Source organism: Vulpes vulpes, chromosome 6 (genome assembly GCF_048418805.1).
Source record: "Vulpes vulpes isolate BD-2025 chromosome 6, VulVul3, whole genome shotgun sequence".
NCBI classification, from domain to species: domain Eukaryota; kingdom Metazoa; phylum Chordata; class Mammalia; order Carnivora; family Canidae; genus Vulpes; species Vulpes vulpes.
Window position 1 is genome coordinate 64,021,413 of NC_132785.1, and position 14,983 is coordinate 64,036,395.

General features: G+C 41.8%; 2 protein-coding genes and 1 long non-coding RNA gene across 3 annotated transcripts in view; 2 read left to right on the plus strand and 1 right to left on the minus strand.

Moving 5' to 3' along the window:
* LOC112909599 (uncharacterized) overlaps positions 1-13,184 on the minus strand; it is a 77,164-nt gene extending 63,980 nt beyond the window's left edge. The window contains exons 1-2 of the long non-coding RNA XR_012002088.1: positions 13,097-13,184; positions 12,651-12,726 (exon numbers count right to left, since the gene is read on the minus strand). This is a non-coding gene — a long non-coding RNA (uncharacterized lncRNA). The remainder of the gene's footprint in view (positions 1-12,650; positions 12,727-13,096) is intronic.
* Positions 1-14,983, plus strand: part of LOC112909605 (T cell receptor alpha chain MC.7.G5-like) — a 531,968-nt gene that overhangs the window by 396,494 nt on the left and 120,491 nt on the right. The window lies entirely within an intron of this gene.
* LOC112909593 (T cell receptor alpha chain MC.7.G5-like) overlaps positions 1-14,983 on the plus strand; it is a 122,512-nt gene that overhangs the window by 70,694 nt on the left and 36,835 nt on the right. The gene's annotated exons all lie outside the window — the stretch shown is intronic.

Genomic DNA, 14,983 nt, shown 5'->3' on the forward strand with positions numbered 1-14,983 from the left:
TTGCAACGAAACGTCGGGACACCTGCACCCCGATGTTTCTATCAGCAATGGCCACAATAGCCAAACTGTGGAAGGAGCCTCGGTGTCCATCGAAAGATGAATGGATAAAGAAGATGTGGTTTATGTATACACTGGAATATTACTCAGCGATTAGAAACGACAAATACCCACCATTTGCTTCAACGTGGATGGAACTGGAGGGTATTATGCTGAGTGAAATAAGTCAATCGGAGAAGGACAAGCAGTGTATGTTCTCATTCATTTGGGGAATATAAATAATAGTGAAAGGGAATATAAAGGAAGGGAGAAGAAATGTTGGGAAATATCAGGAAGGGAGACAGAACATAAAGACTCCTAACTCGGGGAAACGAACTAGGGGTGGTGGAAGGGGGGAGGAGGGCAGGTGTTGGAGGGGAATGGGTGACGGGCACTGAGGTGGACACTTGACGGGATGAGCACTGGGTGTTTTTCTGTATGTTGGTAAATTGAACACCAATAAAAATTAATTAAAAAAAATAAATAAAAAAAAAAGAAAAGAAAAAAAAAAAAAAAAGAAAACCTGGACAGGCCAATAACCAGGGAGGAAATTGAAGCAATCATCAAAAAAACCTCCCAAGACACAAAAGTCCAGGGCCAGATGGCTTCCCAGGGGAATTCTATCAAACGCTTAAAGAAGAAACCATACCTATTCTAGTAAAGCTGTTTGGAAAGATAGAAAGAGATGGAGTACTTCCAAATTCGTTCTATGAGGCCAGCATCACCTTAATTCCAAATCCAGACAAAAAGGCGAATTACAGACCAATATCCCTGATGAACATGGATGCAAAAATTCTCAACAAGATACTAGCCAATAGGATCCAACAATACATTAAGAAAATTATTCACCATGACCAAGTAGGATTTATCCCCGGGACACAAGGTTGGTTCAACACTCGTAAAACAATCAATGTGATTCATCATATTAGCAAGAGAAAATCCAAGAACCATATGATCCTCTCATTAGATGCAGAGAAAGCATTTGACAAAATACAGCATCCGTTCCTGATCAAAACTCTTCAGGACGTAGGGATAGAGGGAACTTTCCTCAACATCTTAAAAGCCATCTACGAAAAGCCCACAGCAAATATCATTCTCAATGGGGAAGCAGTGGGAGCCTTTCCCCTAAGATCAGGAACAAGACAGAGATGTCCACTCTCACCACTGCTGTTCAACATAGTTCTGGAAGTCCTCGCCTCAGCAATCAGACAACAAAAAGACATTAAAGGCATTCAAATTGGCAAAGAAGAAGTCAAACTCTCCCTCTTCGCTGATGACATGATACTCTACATAGAAAACCCAAAAGCCTCCACCCCAAGATTGCTAGAACTCATACAGCAATTTGGTAGCGTGGCAGGATACAAAATCAATGCCCAGAAATCAATGGCATTTCTATACACTAACAATGAGACTGAAGAAAGAGAAATTAAGGAGTCAATCCCATTTACAATTGCACCCAAAAGCATAACATACCTAGGAATAAACCTAACCAAAGAGGTGAAGGATCTATACCCTAAAAACTATAGAACACTTCTGAAAGAAATTGAGGAAGACACAAAGAGATGGAAAAATATTCCATGCTCATGGATTGGCAGAATTAATATTCTGAAAATGTTAATGTTGCCCAGGGCAATTTACACGTTTAATGCAATCCCTATCAAAATACCATGGACTTTCTTCAGAGAGTTAGAACAAATTATTTTAAGATTTGTGTGGAATCAGAAAAGACCCCGAATAGCCAGGGGAATTTTAAAAAAGAAAACCATAGCTGGGGGCATCACAATGCCAGATTTCAGGTTGTACTACAAAGCTGTGGTCATCAAGACAGTATGGTACTGGCACAAAAACAGACACATAGATCAATGGAACAGAATAGAGAACCCAGAAGTGGACCCTGAAATGTATGGTCATCTAATATTCGATAAAGGAGGAAAGACTATCCATTGGAAGAAAGACAGTCTCTTCAATAAATGGTGTTGGGAAAATTGGACATCCACATGCAGAAGAATGAAACTGGACCACTCTCTTTCACCATACACAAAGATAAACTCAAAATGGATGAGAGATCTAAATGTGAGACAAGAGTCCATCAAAATCCTAGAGGAGAACACAGGCAACACCCTTTTTGAACTTGGCCACAGTAACTTCTTGCAAGATACATCCACAAAGGCAAAAGAAACAAAAGCAAAAATGAACTATTGGGACTTCATCAAGATAAGAAGCTTTTGCACAGCAAAGGATACAGTCAACAAAACTAAAAGACAACCTACAGAATGGGAGAAGATATTTGCAAATGACATATCAGATAAAGGGCTAGTTTCCAAAATCTATAAAGAACTTATTAAACTCAACACCAAAGAAACAAACAATCCAATCATGAAATGGGCAAAAGACATGAAGAGAAATCTCACAGAGGAAGACATGGACATGGCCAACAAGCACATGAGAAAATGCTCTGCATCACTTGCCATCAGGGAAATACAAATCAAAACCACAATGAGATACCACCTCAAACCAGTGAGAATGGGGAAAATTAACAAGGCAGGAAACAACAAATGTTGGAGAGGATGCGGAGAAAAGGGAACCCTCTTGCACTGTTGGTGGGAATGTGAACTGGTGCAGCCACTCTGGAAAACTGTGTGGAGGTTCCTCAAAGAGTTAAAAATAGACCTGCCCTACGACCCAGCAATTGCACTGTTGGGGATTTACCCCAAAGATTCAGATGCAATGAAACGTCGGGACACCTGCACCCCGATGTTTCTATCAGCAATGGCCACAATAGCCAAACTGTGGAAGGAGCCTCGGTGTCCATCGAAAGATGAATGGATAAAGAAGATGTGGTTTATGTATACAATGGAATATTACTCAGCAATTAGAAACGACAAATATCCACCATTTGCTTCAACGTGGATGGAACTGGAGGGTATTATGCTGAGTGAAGTAAGTCAATCGGAGAAGGACAAACGTTATATGTTCTCATTCATTTGGGGAATATAAAAAATAGTGAAAGGGAATATAAGGGAAGGGAGAAGAAATGTTGGGAAATATCAGGAAGGGAGACAGAACATAAAGACTCCTAACTCTGGGAAACGAACTAGGGGTGGTGGAAGGGGGGAGGAGGGCGGGTGTTGGAGGGGAATGGGTGACGGGCACTGAGGTGGACACTTGACGGGATGAGCACTGGGTGTTTTTCTGTATGTTGGTAAATTGAACACCAATAAAAATTAATTTAAAAAAAAATAAAGGCATTCAAATTGGCAAAGAAGAAGTCAAACTCTCCCTCTTCGCCGATGACATGATACTCTACTTAGAAAACCCAAAAGCCTCCACCCAAAGATTGCTAGAACTCATACAGCAATTTGGTAGCATGGCAAGATACAAAATCAATGCTCAGAAGTCAGTGGCATTTCTATATACTAATAATGAGACTGAAGAAAGAGAAATTAAGGAGTCAATCCCATTTACAATTGCACCCAAAAGCTTAAGATACCCAGGAATAAACCTAACCAAAGAGGTAAAGGATCTATACCCTAAAAACTATAGAACACTTCTGAAAGAAATTGAGGAAGACACAAAGAGATGGAAAAATATTCCATGCTCATGGATTGGCAGAATTCATATTGTGAAAATGTCAATGTTACCCAGGGCAATTTACACGTTCAATGCAATCCCTATTAAAATACCATGGAGTTTCTTTTTCTTTTTTATTTTTTTTAATCTTTATTTATTTATGATAGTCACAGAGAGAGAGAGAGAGAGAGAGGCAGAGACACAGGCAGAGGGAGAAGCAGGCTCCATGCACCAGGAGCCCGATGTGGGATTCGATCCCGGGTCTCCAGGATCACGCCCTGGGCCAAAGGCAGGCGCCAAACCGCTGCGCGACCCAGGGGTCCCTACCATGGAGTTTCTTCAGAGAGTTGGAACAAATTATTTTAAGATTTGCGTGGAATCAGAAAAGACCCCGAATAGCCAGGGGAATTTTAAAAAAGAAAACCATAGCTGGGGGCATCACAATGTCAGATTTCAGGTTGTACTACAAAGCTGTGGTCATCAAGACAGTGTGGTACTGGCACAAAAACAGACACGTAGATCAATGGAACAGAATTGAGAACCCAGATGTGGACCTTAAAATGTATGGTCAACTAATATTTGATAAAGGAGGAAAGACTATCCACTGGAGGAAAGACAGTCTCTTCAATAAATGCTGCTGGGAAAATTGGACATCCACATGCAGAAGAATGAGACTAGACCACTGTCTTGCACCAGACACAAAGATAAACTCAAAATGGATGAGAGATCTAAATGTGAGACAAGATTCCATCAAAATCCTAGAGGAGAACACAGGCAACACCCTTTTTGAACTCGGCCACAGTAACTTCTTGCAAGATACATCCACAAAGGCAAAAGAAACAAAAGCAAAAATGAACTATTGGGACTTCATCAAGATAAGAAGCTTTTGCACAGCAAAGGATACAGTCAACAAAACTAAAAGACAACCTACAGAATGGGAGAAGATATTTGCAAACGACATATCAGATAAAGGGCTAGTTTCCAAAATCTATAAAGAACTTATTAAACTCAACACCAAAGAAACAAACAATCCAATCATGAAATGGGCAAAAGACATGAAGAGAAATCTCACAGAGGAAGACATGGACATGGCCAACATGCACATGAGAAAATGCTCTGCATCACTTGCCATCAGGGAAATACAAATCAAAACCACAATGAGACACCACCTCACACCAGTGAGAATGGGGAAAATTAACAAGGCAGGAAACAACAAATGTTGGAGAGGATGTGGAGAAAGGGGAACCCTCTTGCACTGTTGGTGGGAATGTGAACTGGTGCAGCCACTCTGGAAAACTGTGTGGAGGTTCCTCAAAGAGTTAAAAATAGACCTGCCCTATGACCCAGAAATTGCACTGTTGGGGATTTACCCCAAAGACTCAGGTGCAATGAAATGCCGGGACACCTGTACCCCGATGTTTCTAGCAGCAATGTCCACAATAGCCAAACTGTGGAAGGAGCCTCGGAGTCCATCGAAAGATGAATGGATAAGGAAGATGTGGTCTATGTATACAATGGAATATTCTTCAGCCATTAGAAACGACAAATACCCACCATTTGCTTCGACGTGGATGGAACTGGAGGGTATTATGCTGAGTGAAGTAAGTCAATCGGAGAAGGACAAACGTTATATGTTCTCATTCATTTGGGGAATATAAATAATAGTGAAAGGGAATATAAGGGAAGGGAGAAGAAATGTGTGGGAAATATCAGGAAGGGAGACAGAACATAAAGACTCCTAACTCTGGGAAACGAACTAGGGGTGGTGGAAGGGGAGGAGGGCACCCCACCTCCAGGGTGGGGGTGAATGGGTGATGGGCACTGAGGGGGTCACTTGATGGGATGAGCACTGGGTGTTATTCTGTATGTTGGTAAATTGAACACCAATAAAAAATAAATTTATTAAAAAGAAAAAGAAATGTGGGCCTAGGAAGGCTGGCATTCCCTGCCATTTCTTCAGACTCTGTCACCCTTGACCTGCTTGCATGTACCCACGATGTTCAGACAGACTACTCAAAGTAGGGTGTGGCCAGAGAAGAAATAAAGCCAAAGTCAAAAGTTGTAGCATTCCCTGTACACTTTGCTTTAGATTGATTGATTGATTGATTGATTGATTGTTTTGAAAGAGAGAGAGAGAGAGAGAGTGGGAGGGACAGAGGGAGAAAGAGAGAGAAAAGCAGATTCCCCGCTGCACACAGAGCAGTACCCTGGGCTCCATCCCGAGGGCCTAAGATCATGACCTGAGCTGAAATCAAGAGTTACACACTTAACCGACTAAGCCACCCAGGAGCCCCTCACTGTACTCTTAATCATCTTTTTTTTAGCTTCATAAAAGATTTGGCCACACATTCAAAGTGCTTAGATCACAGCACTTTCCAAAGTATGATAATGAGTGGTGTTCAGTTTCTCCCTAACCATATTAACCAGAAATCTAGCTGTTCTACAGGAGGAGGCTGGGAAGCTGGGAAGACTCCTCCCTGTCCTCCAGCATCAACAGTTTGCACTGCTAGTCATCTTGCCCAATGTGAAGGATAACGTAGATGCTCCGTCCCCAGCATCTACGTTGTTTTCATGATTGCTCACTGGATATGTCGTTTGCCCTCCCTCCCATCTCTATCTCCTTACTTCCTCTTCTCTAGATGCTAGAGAAATATTATAAATTTCTTCCACTGGCACTTCTTCGACCTTCTTTGAATAGCTCTATTTAAACCCCACTTTATTCTTGATCAATGTACTATTCCAGATTTAGGTGACTGACAGCCTATTCTGAGGCTAAACTTGTGGCTTTCCTTCCTGCATCATCGAGAAAATCTACAATTCACCTGATTCAGCACCTCATGGGAACTTCTGGTGATAACGGATATGTTCAGCAACTTGACTGTGGTGATGCCTCCTTGGATGTATAGGTATCTCAAAATTCATCAGACAGTGCACTGTAAATATACATGGTTGGTTGCACATCACATATAATTTGATAAAGTCATAAAAATATTTCTTTAATTTAAAATACAATTTTTTAAAAGCTTCTTTGGACAACTTCAGGCAATGTCTAGGAAAAACTTTCTCTAACACTGCTGATCAAAGATACTGCCCTCTGCAGAATCACAAAGAGGCTGACAACTGTTTGCTAGAACCATACAGTCAGCTTCAATCAGGCTTCTCACTTGTCCACCAAGAGTCTTCCATATATTATATATATATATACAGAGAGAGACAGAGACTGACATGCAGACAGAGACACACACACAGAGAGACAGAAATATGATTAGATAGATATAAAACCATATATGAGTACATTTTATACACTATATATAGTTATAACTATATATAGTTATAACATATATTTTGTATATTTTATCCATGACTCCCCATGAGTTCTCATCATTTATCTCCCCAAAAAGCTACATTTCAACCCTTCAGGGAATCTCTTCTTTTTACTCTCTACCCCATACCCATTTACTCTGTCCTAGTGTCCTGATTTCAACACAGACCTGGGCCTGGCATTCACCTCTCTGCCCATCCTGTTGGGTTGCATCTTTGGCTGAACCGTTGGCAAGGCTCTGAGTATTGACTCTGCTCTTGGATAAAATCAAATTCCAGTATCCTCATCTAGATAGGACTCCCTGAGCCCCACATTCTGGGAAAGGAGTTCAGACCCAACCTTCCTAGTATGCGCATAGGCCCTGTGACAACTCATCAAGCTCACTGCCTGCTACTTATATCCAGTTATTCCTGTTTGAATGACCAATAGGCGAGAAGATAGAGTGCATCTCCAACACTAAAAGGGTACAATTCTTCTCCCAGTTTGAAGTCATGACTTTGGAAAAAGAATGACATTTGGAAGCTAGTTACACAGATGGTGCCAGAGTTTTGGAATCACGGTTTTATAAGGTCTGCAAGATGGATTCCTAGGAAGAGACTCAATGGGTCCTCCTGACAGAGACTGGAAAGACTGTCTCTGAGGAGGAGGAAAACTATGTGGACAAATCCATAAAACTGTAGGTTAGCTGTAATAATAGCTAACGTCTGTTAAGCACTTACTGTATGTCAGGTGCTACTGAGCACTTTACATGTGTTACACGATTTAATCCTCTCAACAGCTCTATGATGCATTTTCTATTATTATCCCCATCTTACAAATGAGGACAGAAAAGCTATAACACTTGCCCAAAGAGCCACATCTAGTAAGAGAAGGCAACAGATTTCAGACTCTGGAGTCTGTGCTAGAGGACACCTATCTGTGATTCAGGGCGGGACCAGTACTGGGGAGGAGGCAGTCTCCAGGATGTGTCAGAAATAAGGAACAACAGGGGCTGTGCCCTCACCACTAGACCTATTCAAACTGATGATCTGTGACCATCTGTTAAGAAACTGGGACAATGCAGCAGTGGTTCCACATGACTTCTCCGGTGTTTTCTAACTCTGAGATTTTTGTGATCCTGACACAAGCTTCACACTGTCTTCTAAAATTATCTGCATCTCTTCATCTTTGAAATGGGGATAATGAGTTCCAATTTCACTGTGTTGTTGTAAGAAGCTAATGATAGAAAGTAAATTGCACTACACATAGTAGCTATTCAGTAGATGTTACTCATCACAAGGGCAGATGATAAAATGGGATCATCAGGGAGAAAGTGAATTCAGTTACTGAGGGCGGATAACATGCAGCCGCTTTGCAGATGTGGACTCACTTAATCCTTCCGCCAATCCCATGGGGTCATTACTGTCAGTTGTGTTTTACAGATACTGAGCCTCAGAGAGACTGGGTGGCTGACCTAAGGTCACAGAAGCAGAGCCAGGATTGGGGTCTGAGTTGAAGGCTGATGGTGCTGGCACTGGGCGAGGGGTTGGGGGATCTACTGATGAAATGCATCACCTATAACACTATCTGAGTGAAAGAACAGCTGGCAACAGGTGTGTGATGCCTAGTCGTCTAGAGCTACAGACATTGTCTCTGACTCCTTGTCCAGTCTCCAGAAGAGGGTATATCAAACACATTCCACCTCCCATCTCTCCCTTCCTTGCTTTAAAACACCAGTTGTAATTTCAGCTTCCAGGCTGTTCTCCTGAAATGCCTCACCCCTCTAGCTGAAGGAGGACAGCTATTACCCAGGGGAGATAACAGGCCCCTGCCACTTGCACTCCTGAGCCCATCCCTAGGTCAGCAGCTTTTCCCCCAGGCCAAAACACAGGAAATGAACTCACATATTCCTTCGTCCTGATGCTTGTCAATATAATATCTTGTTGACTCCCTTAGAGTTTCTGGGGTACCAATGGACCCGCTGCCTTCTCCTTTCCTTCTCAGGGACCTGCCTAGAATGGCAGCTACAGGGGTCTGGGGGTAATGTGAAGAGAACTTGAGAAATTCTATGGGTCTCTGGCAGATCCACAGGATGGCCAACTTTACCATCCATAGATATCTCTACTGTGCAGCAAAGTGTCTGAATTTGTCACTTCTATTTTTATTGACTTATCCTTCAAATGAAGAGAGCAAAAGGGCTTGAGATCTATCATTTCTGGTTCTCAAAAGAGCAATTCCTAACTCCCTGCCCCCTACCTCTGCCACAACCACTACCACCAAATGATTTTGGTATTCTTCAAGAATGCAGAGTCCTTGGGGGTGGTTTTTTTGTTTTTGTTTTTGTTTGTTTGTTTGTTTTTTTAGCAATTTACACATACACAAACACATACATTATGAATGGCAACAGTGTAGAGTAGCGCCTATCAACTCCTGAAGGAATTCTTTGGATGCTCAAGGACACCCTGGATGCTCATAGGCTCCCAAGGCATTAGTCAGCCAGTGGAGCACGGCCACCACCCAGCTTGTGCGCTCCATAAGAAAAGGATTTGGTGACAGGACCAAGGAAATCAAGCCAAAACGCAATTGCCTGTGCTAATGTCAACACGGCAGCTTCCCAAACTCTGTGTTTAAATAAGAAATCTAATAGCTGTAAGCTTTTTATTTACCTGCATCCATGTGGGAGAATAGGGAAGTTTAAATTATCTTTTTTCTAGCTTAAGGGCAAAACCTCGTGAGTATTTGTAACTTTTGGAGAAAGAAATGTCAGTATAAATATATTACTAGGGCAACAAATTATTAAGAAGGAAGACCGACTCAAAGTCTAGGGTTTTAAAGGAAGAAGTTACTTTCATAGGATGTGACAACATCCATCACAATTTATTAAGTGCCTACTATGGGCCGGGTACTTGGCTAGATACACTGGGAATATGGTACTCAAAAGCTCTTGAGTTTATTTTAGTGAAAATAAACAAAAAGGAAGAGAAGTTATATGTTAGATGGTGGCACTTGTGGAGAAGACTCACAGGAATAGAGTGGGGGTGTTTCCAGGGATCTGAGGGGTAGATAACCACTTTAACTCAGGTGGTCGAGAAAAGCTGCAATGAGAAGATAACATTTCAATAAAGGCCCTAGGGAGAACCGGGAGAGAAATATTAAGTCTGAGTGTTTGCCAGACTTTTAGGCTAGAAATGATATTTTCATGCCCAGGTTTGTGACCCATAGTACCAGCTTTTCTGTAGCCTGGAGGAATAGGCAACAGTCTTTCCTTCCCCCTTGCTGAGAGCTCTCTCACTAACAGTTGAGAATTTCATTTTTCAAGACCCAGTGATGAAATTCCATTAAACAGTACAAAGTGGAGAGGAAGCCATCCTGCAAAGGTCAAAACTTGGAAAACTTAGAAAAGGAAAATGGCAGAACCATTGGTAAATGGAATATGGGACATGTAATGCCAAGCTATTTGCCTTCTGTCCCTAATTATGTGACCACATTCTTTGGGTTGATGAATATCTCCTCCTGATCGTAAAAGGAAAGTATACAAATCAGATGATGCATTTCTCTTGATAGTATCCAAGAGGACCCTAAACCAGCATCCCTCGGAAAGGATCTGCAGCCTCATCTATACTTGCAGATTGATGTATCTTCCAAAAAAAATGGTCCCAATAGACAGAGAAGCTAAACAAAACATATGTTCACCTCACTGAGGTTCTTGATTTTTCCTCATCACCAGGAAGCCAGGGAAATATGAACTTGGGGAATTTGGAATAACTGTGGAGTGTCTTTTCAATTCCCCACAAAGCTTTAAGGATTCACCCTCCGGGGCTTCTGGGTGTGCTAGGACCGCAAGTCTCAGGATTGGTCCCAGAGTTGGTTTCCATCTTCACTTGCCACCTGACAAAGTGAGCAATATTACTCAGAGGCAGTGAGAAGGAAAATAAGCACCCACAGGAACAACACCAAGGAAACACAGCCCAAGTCTACCCTGTCAGAAAAAAGGCTGGGCTTCCCCCTCACTCATCTCAACCTAAGTAAGCTCCACTCCTTAGGGACCCTGCTCATCACTCTCTGCCCTTTGTCCCTACACAATGTCTCTGATCCTCTCTGCTAAGGAATGGATGGATCTATGACTAGAGCCTTCCATTCAGACACAAATTCTCCCCTCCTTTTCTTTTTCCCCCAAAATAAATGCAAGCCAACAATATGACATTGCTGTTAGGGAAGAGAAAACCAAGTAGGTGCTGTGAGATTGTAAGAATGACAATATGACACCCAGCACTGGTCAGATCCTCCCCCAGGGTCACAGGCCTGGCATGTTCCTGAGTTATCCTGAGTAAGTCTTAGAAAAATTAAACAGTGTTGAATTGTGGCATGTGAAGTGTTATTAGACAATGGAAAAGAAACCCACTAGACTGCAGCCTGTGTTCAAAACCTAGTTCTGCCCTGTGAAGACTTGAACCCATCACTTTGCTTCCCCAGGCTCACTTATAGAAGGTGAAGAAGCTGGAACTGATGCAACCTGAGGTCCCTTTCAGTTCTTACTCTCTATGACTCTAAGATTGGTTGTCCTCATTTCCCAGGAACTAAGAAAAAGAGAAAACATTCTGAGATTTCAGCAAAAAGAAGTTAAAAATGAAGAGCTCCTTGAATTGAAAATCATCAACAACTGTAAAAAGGTACCAGTAATAATAATTGATGGCCTACAGTGATGGGGTACTTTTCTATATGCAAGTCACTGTTCAACATAGTGTATAGGTCTTAATTTGTTTGATCTTCACAACAAGCCATTCCCCTTATAATCCTTATTTCACAAATGGAGGCATTGAAGCAAGGAGAGGTTATAAGGCTTTGCCCAAGGTCATACTGCTGGTGAGTGGCTGAGCTTGGACACAAGCCCAGGAAGCCTGCCTTCACAGGTACCACAAGTCAGGAGTCTTCTTTTCCTGATTATTAAAAAGCTTATTAAAAGCGATTTCTTAAATAATATCTGTGGGCAAAAAAGTGGGCCAGTACCCTCCCTGAGTCTTTTTTGGCTGCAGTAGGCTTTACTCTATACAAGGAAGGCAGAACTATCTCCTATTGGGAGCCCACGATTCTACCTTCACATTTTGCGTCTAGGACCGATAGCTTCTGTGTATGATGTGGAAGCCAATGTCTGTTGGCACTTTTCCGCCTCAGTCTCCAGCCTGTGTTGCCTGCCTCAGCTGACCTTCCTTGTACTGGTCCTTTCTGGTAAATGCAAGAGTCATCATTTTTTTGAGGTAGAATGAGGTCTGTGTCTTACAATTCTTATCAGTGCTTCCCCTTTTCCAGAGGTCCAGTCTCTGAATTCTCAATCTTCAGAAAGCTCTGCCTTCTTTGAGGGTATGCTCCCGCAGGGCCTCCCCAGTCTTAGAGTACATTTAATGCACCATTTTAGGAATCAAGAGATCTTTCCCACCTTTACAAAGGAACCTATAAAGTGGGGTAAAGTAATTAAGGTGTGAAGAGTGACGTTTGTCCGTCATCATGTTGACCATGCTGTCTGCATGGGGTTAATTTGCACTACAGTACTTGGCCAAGAAAGCCCAGTTTCCCCGAATGAATCCCAATGATAAATATCCCCATACCCATTTCAGTGCTCTAGCCTCTTCCATTAAAGAACTATAGGGACTTTATCTAGGGGATCTGGAAAGAAAAGCTAGGGAAATCAAAAGCTATTCTCTTGCCAGAAATGCATGTTCTGAAGGAAGAAGATCGTGAAGGGTACCTGTGCCAAATCACATGCTGGAAAGAAGCTACCTGAGATCTGGGGAAACTTCCACCGGCTAAGACGAGCTAGCAGCCTGTTGAAAAAAAAAATGAGAGTCAGAATTCTTACTTCTTTTCGTGTAACTTTAGATAAATCAGTTAACCTCTTCAAGCCTCAGAATCTCATCTGTACAATAAAGAGTTTATATTAGATGATCTCTACCGTTCTTTCAGCACCACTAACAACAAACTATAAGCCCCTCCCCAGCAAGAGAGAGAAGGAAGAAGCCATGGGACAAAAGATATCAAATTTGGCAGATTCCCAAGATTGGGAAGCACAGATTTCTGCCTAGAGGATTCCTTTATGTGACCCCATAAGGATAAAAAATTTTTAAAAAGAACAAAATGAAATACACTCATGGTTAATCAAAGGGGATTGAAAGTCATTGCTAACCTCACACCTACCTTGGTTCGCCTCCAGCTCACCTCCCTTGAGACACTCCTCCTTCTCTTTAATGCCTCATCATGATTCTCAAAAACTGTGATCGCTCAAGGTTGAAGCTTTTAATCTCCCATGTATAAAAGGATATGCAAATAGAGTTCAGTTTCCTGTTGAGTCTCTGCCAAGGTCTTAGCCTGGCAGTTCTGGGAAAGGAGCCAAAGACCTCATATTTCTTGGCTGTTAACATTCTCCCATCTGTCCTCAAGTCAGCAGCCTGGGCTTCAGGCTATAGCTTGTCTTTTGACTTACACTTCCCTAGATTTTCTAAAGAAACTCTTTAGAGTGTTTCTGCAAGAAAGTAGCTTGGCTCCCAAGTAACCAGACAGAGGATTATCTGATTATATTTTGGGACAGTAAGAAAAAGACGGGAAGTCTATATTCGTATATCATAGCCTTGGAATCCAATCTTGTAAGCTACCTGAGGTATGGATATTAATTAGGTCTTAGGCAAAGCTTGCAAATAAGTCATGTGTTTCTCCAACACAGGTTGTCCCACATCATACATACACATGGTGAAAAAGGCAAGCCCTTCAGATATGAAAACAGCCCTGAACAGCATTCACAATCAAAAGACCTAGAAAACACAAGACATCTCAATGTGTTTCTTGAGCCAGAACAGAGGTTCTGTTAAACAAAGAATTGTCCCTTGTGTCTCCCTGATTGAACTTATACAGAATACCAGCTGCCATGTTTATTCAACACAAGGCATCCAGACCCAAGTTTACTGAAATGCTGTCACCAATATTCTAATGGAAAATTATATGTTCCATATTAAGTTAAATCTGACCATTCTCTGTGCATGGAATTTTCTCTTTTTCCATAAATGCTCTGGGCTTATTTGCATTATTTAGTATTTCTCTTCTGAAGCTAACTCCCAAAGAGCTTTTTTGTGCATCCTTATTCCCATCACAAGGTCAATGTACGAGTTAATTTTTTTAATTTCTTCAGAAATCTCTATAGAGATTTTCTCTCTCATTTCTCTTAACCCAGGCAGCTATCAGGAGCAAAGAGTTCAAGCTTGGATAACCTTGGAACAGTCCAACATTAGTACAAACTGCTCTCTGAATTCTTGTTTCATACCAATCATTCACTTAATGTCTCTCACAGCATCAATTTCTAAGCATCTTTCTCTAAGTTTGCTCCTCTTTATAACATCATACTTTCTTCTTTGAAATCTATTGGTAACATTTCCCCTCCTTTCCCTTATAATCCCTTTCACTATTTCTTAAATTCCCCATATGAGTGAAACCATATGATGATTGTTCTTCTCTGATTGACTTACTTCACTCAGCATAATACCCTCCAGTTCCATCCACATCGAAGCAAATGGTGGATATTCATCCTTTCTAATGGCTGAGTAGTATTCCATTGTATATATAGACCACATCTTCTTTATCCATTCATCTGTCAAAGGGAACTGAGTGGGGAAAATTAGAAAGGGAGACAAACTATAAGAGACTCCTAACTCTGGGCCATGAACAAAGGGTTGTGGAAGGGGAGGTAGATGGGGGGTGGGAGTAACTGGGTGATGGGCACTGAGGAGGGCACTTGATGGGATGAGCACTGGGTGTTATACTATATGTTGGCAAATCGAACTTCAATAAAAACAAATGATAAAAAAAAATGAAGTCTACACACAAGAGTGTTGCTGCTCTATAACTTTCCACCTCTCGGTTTTTCCTCCTAGCGTCTCTCATCCCCGAGCCTTATACCCCACAAGTTAATTGTTCCCATAACATTTGCATCTCAACAGGAAAATGAAGCAAACCAGGTCCCTTCCTATTCCTGTTCCTGTTTCTCAGCCCTACCCTCACCCCACCCTCACCCCACACATGCCATGCATTTCTGGA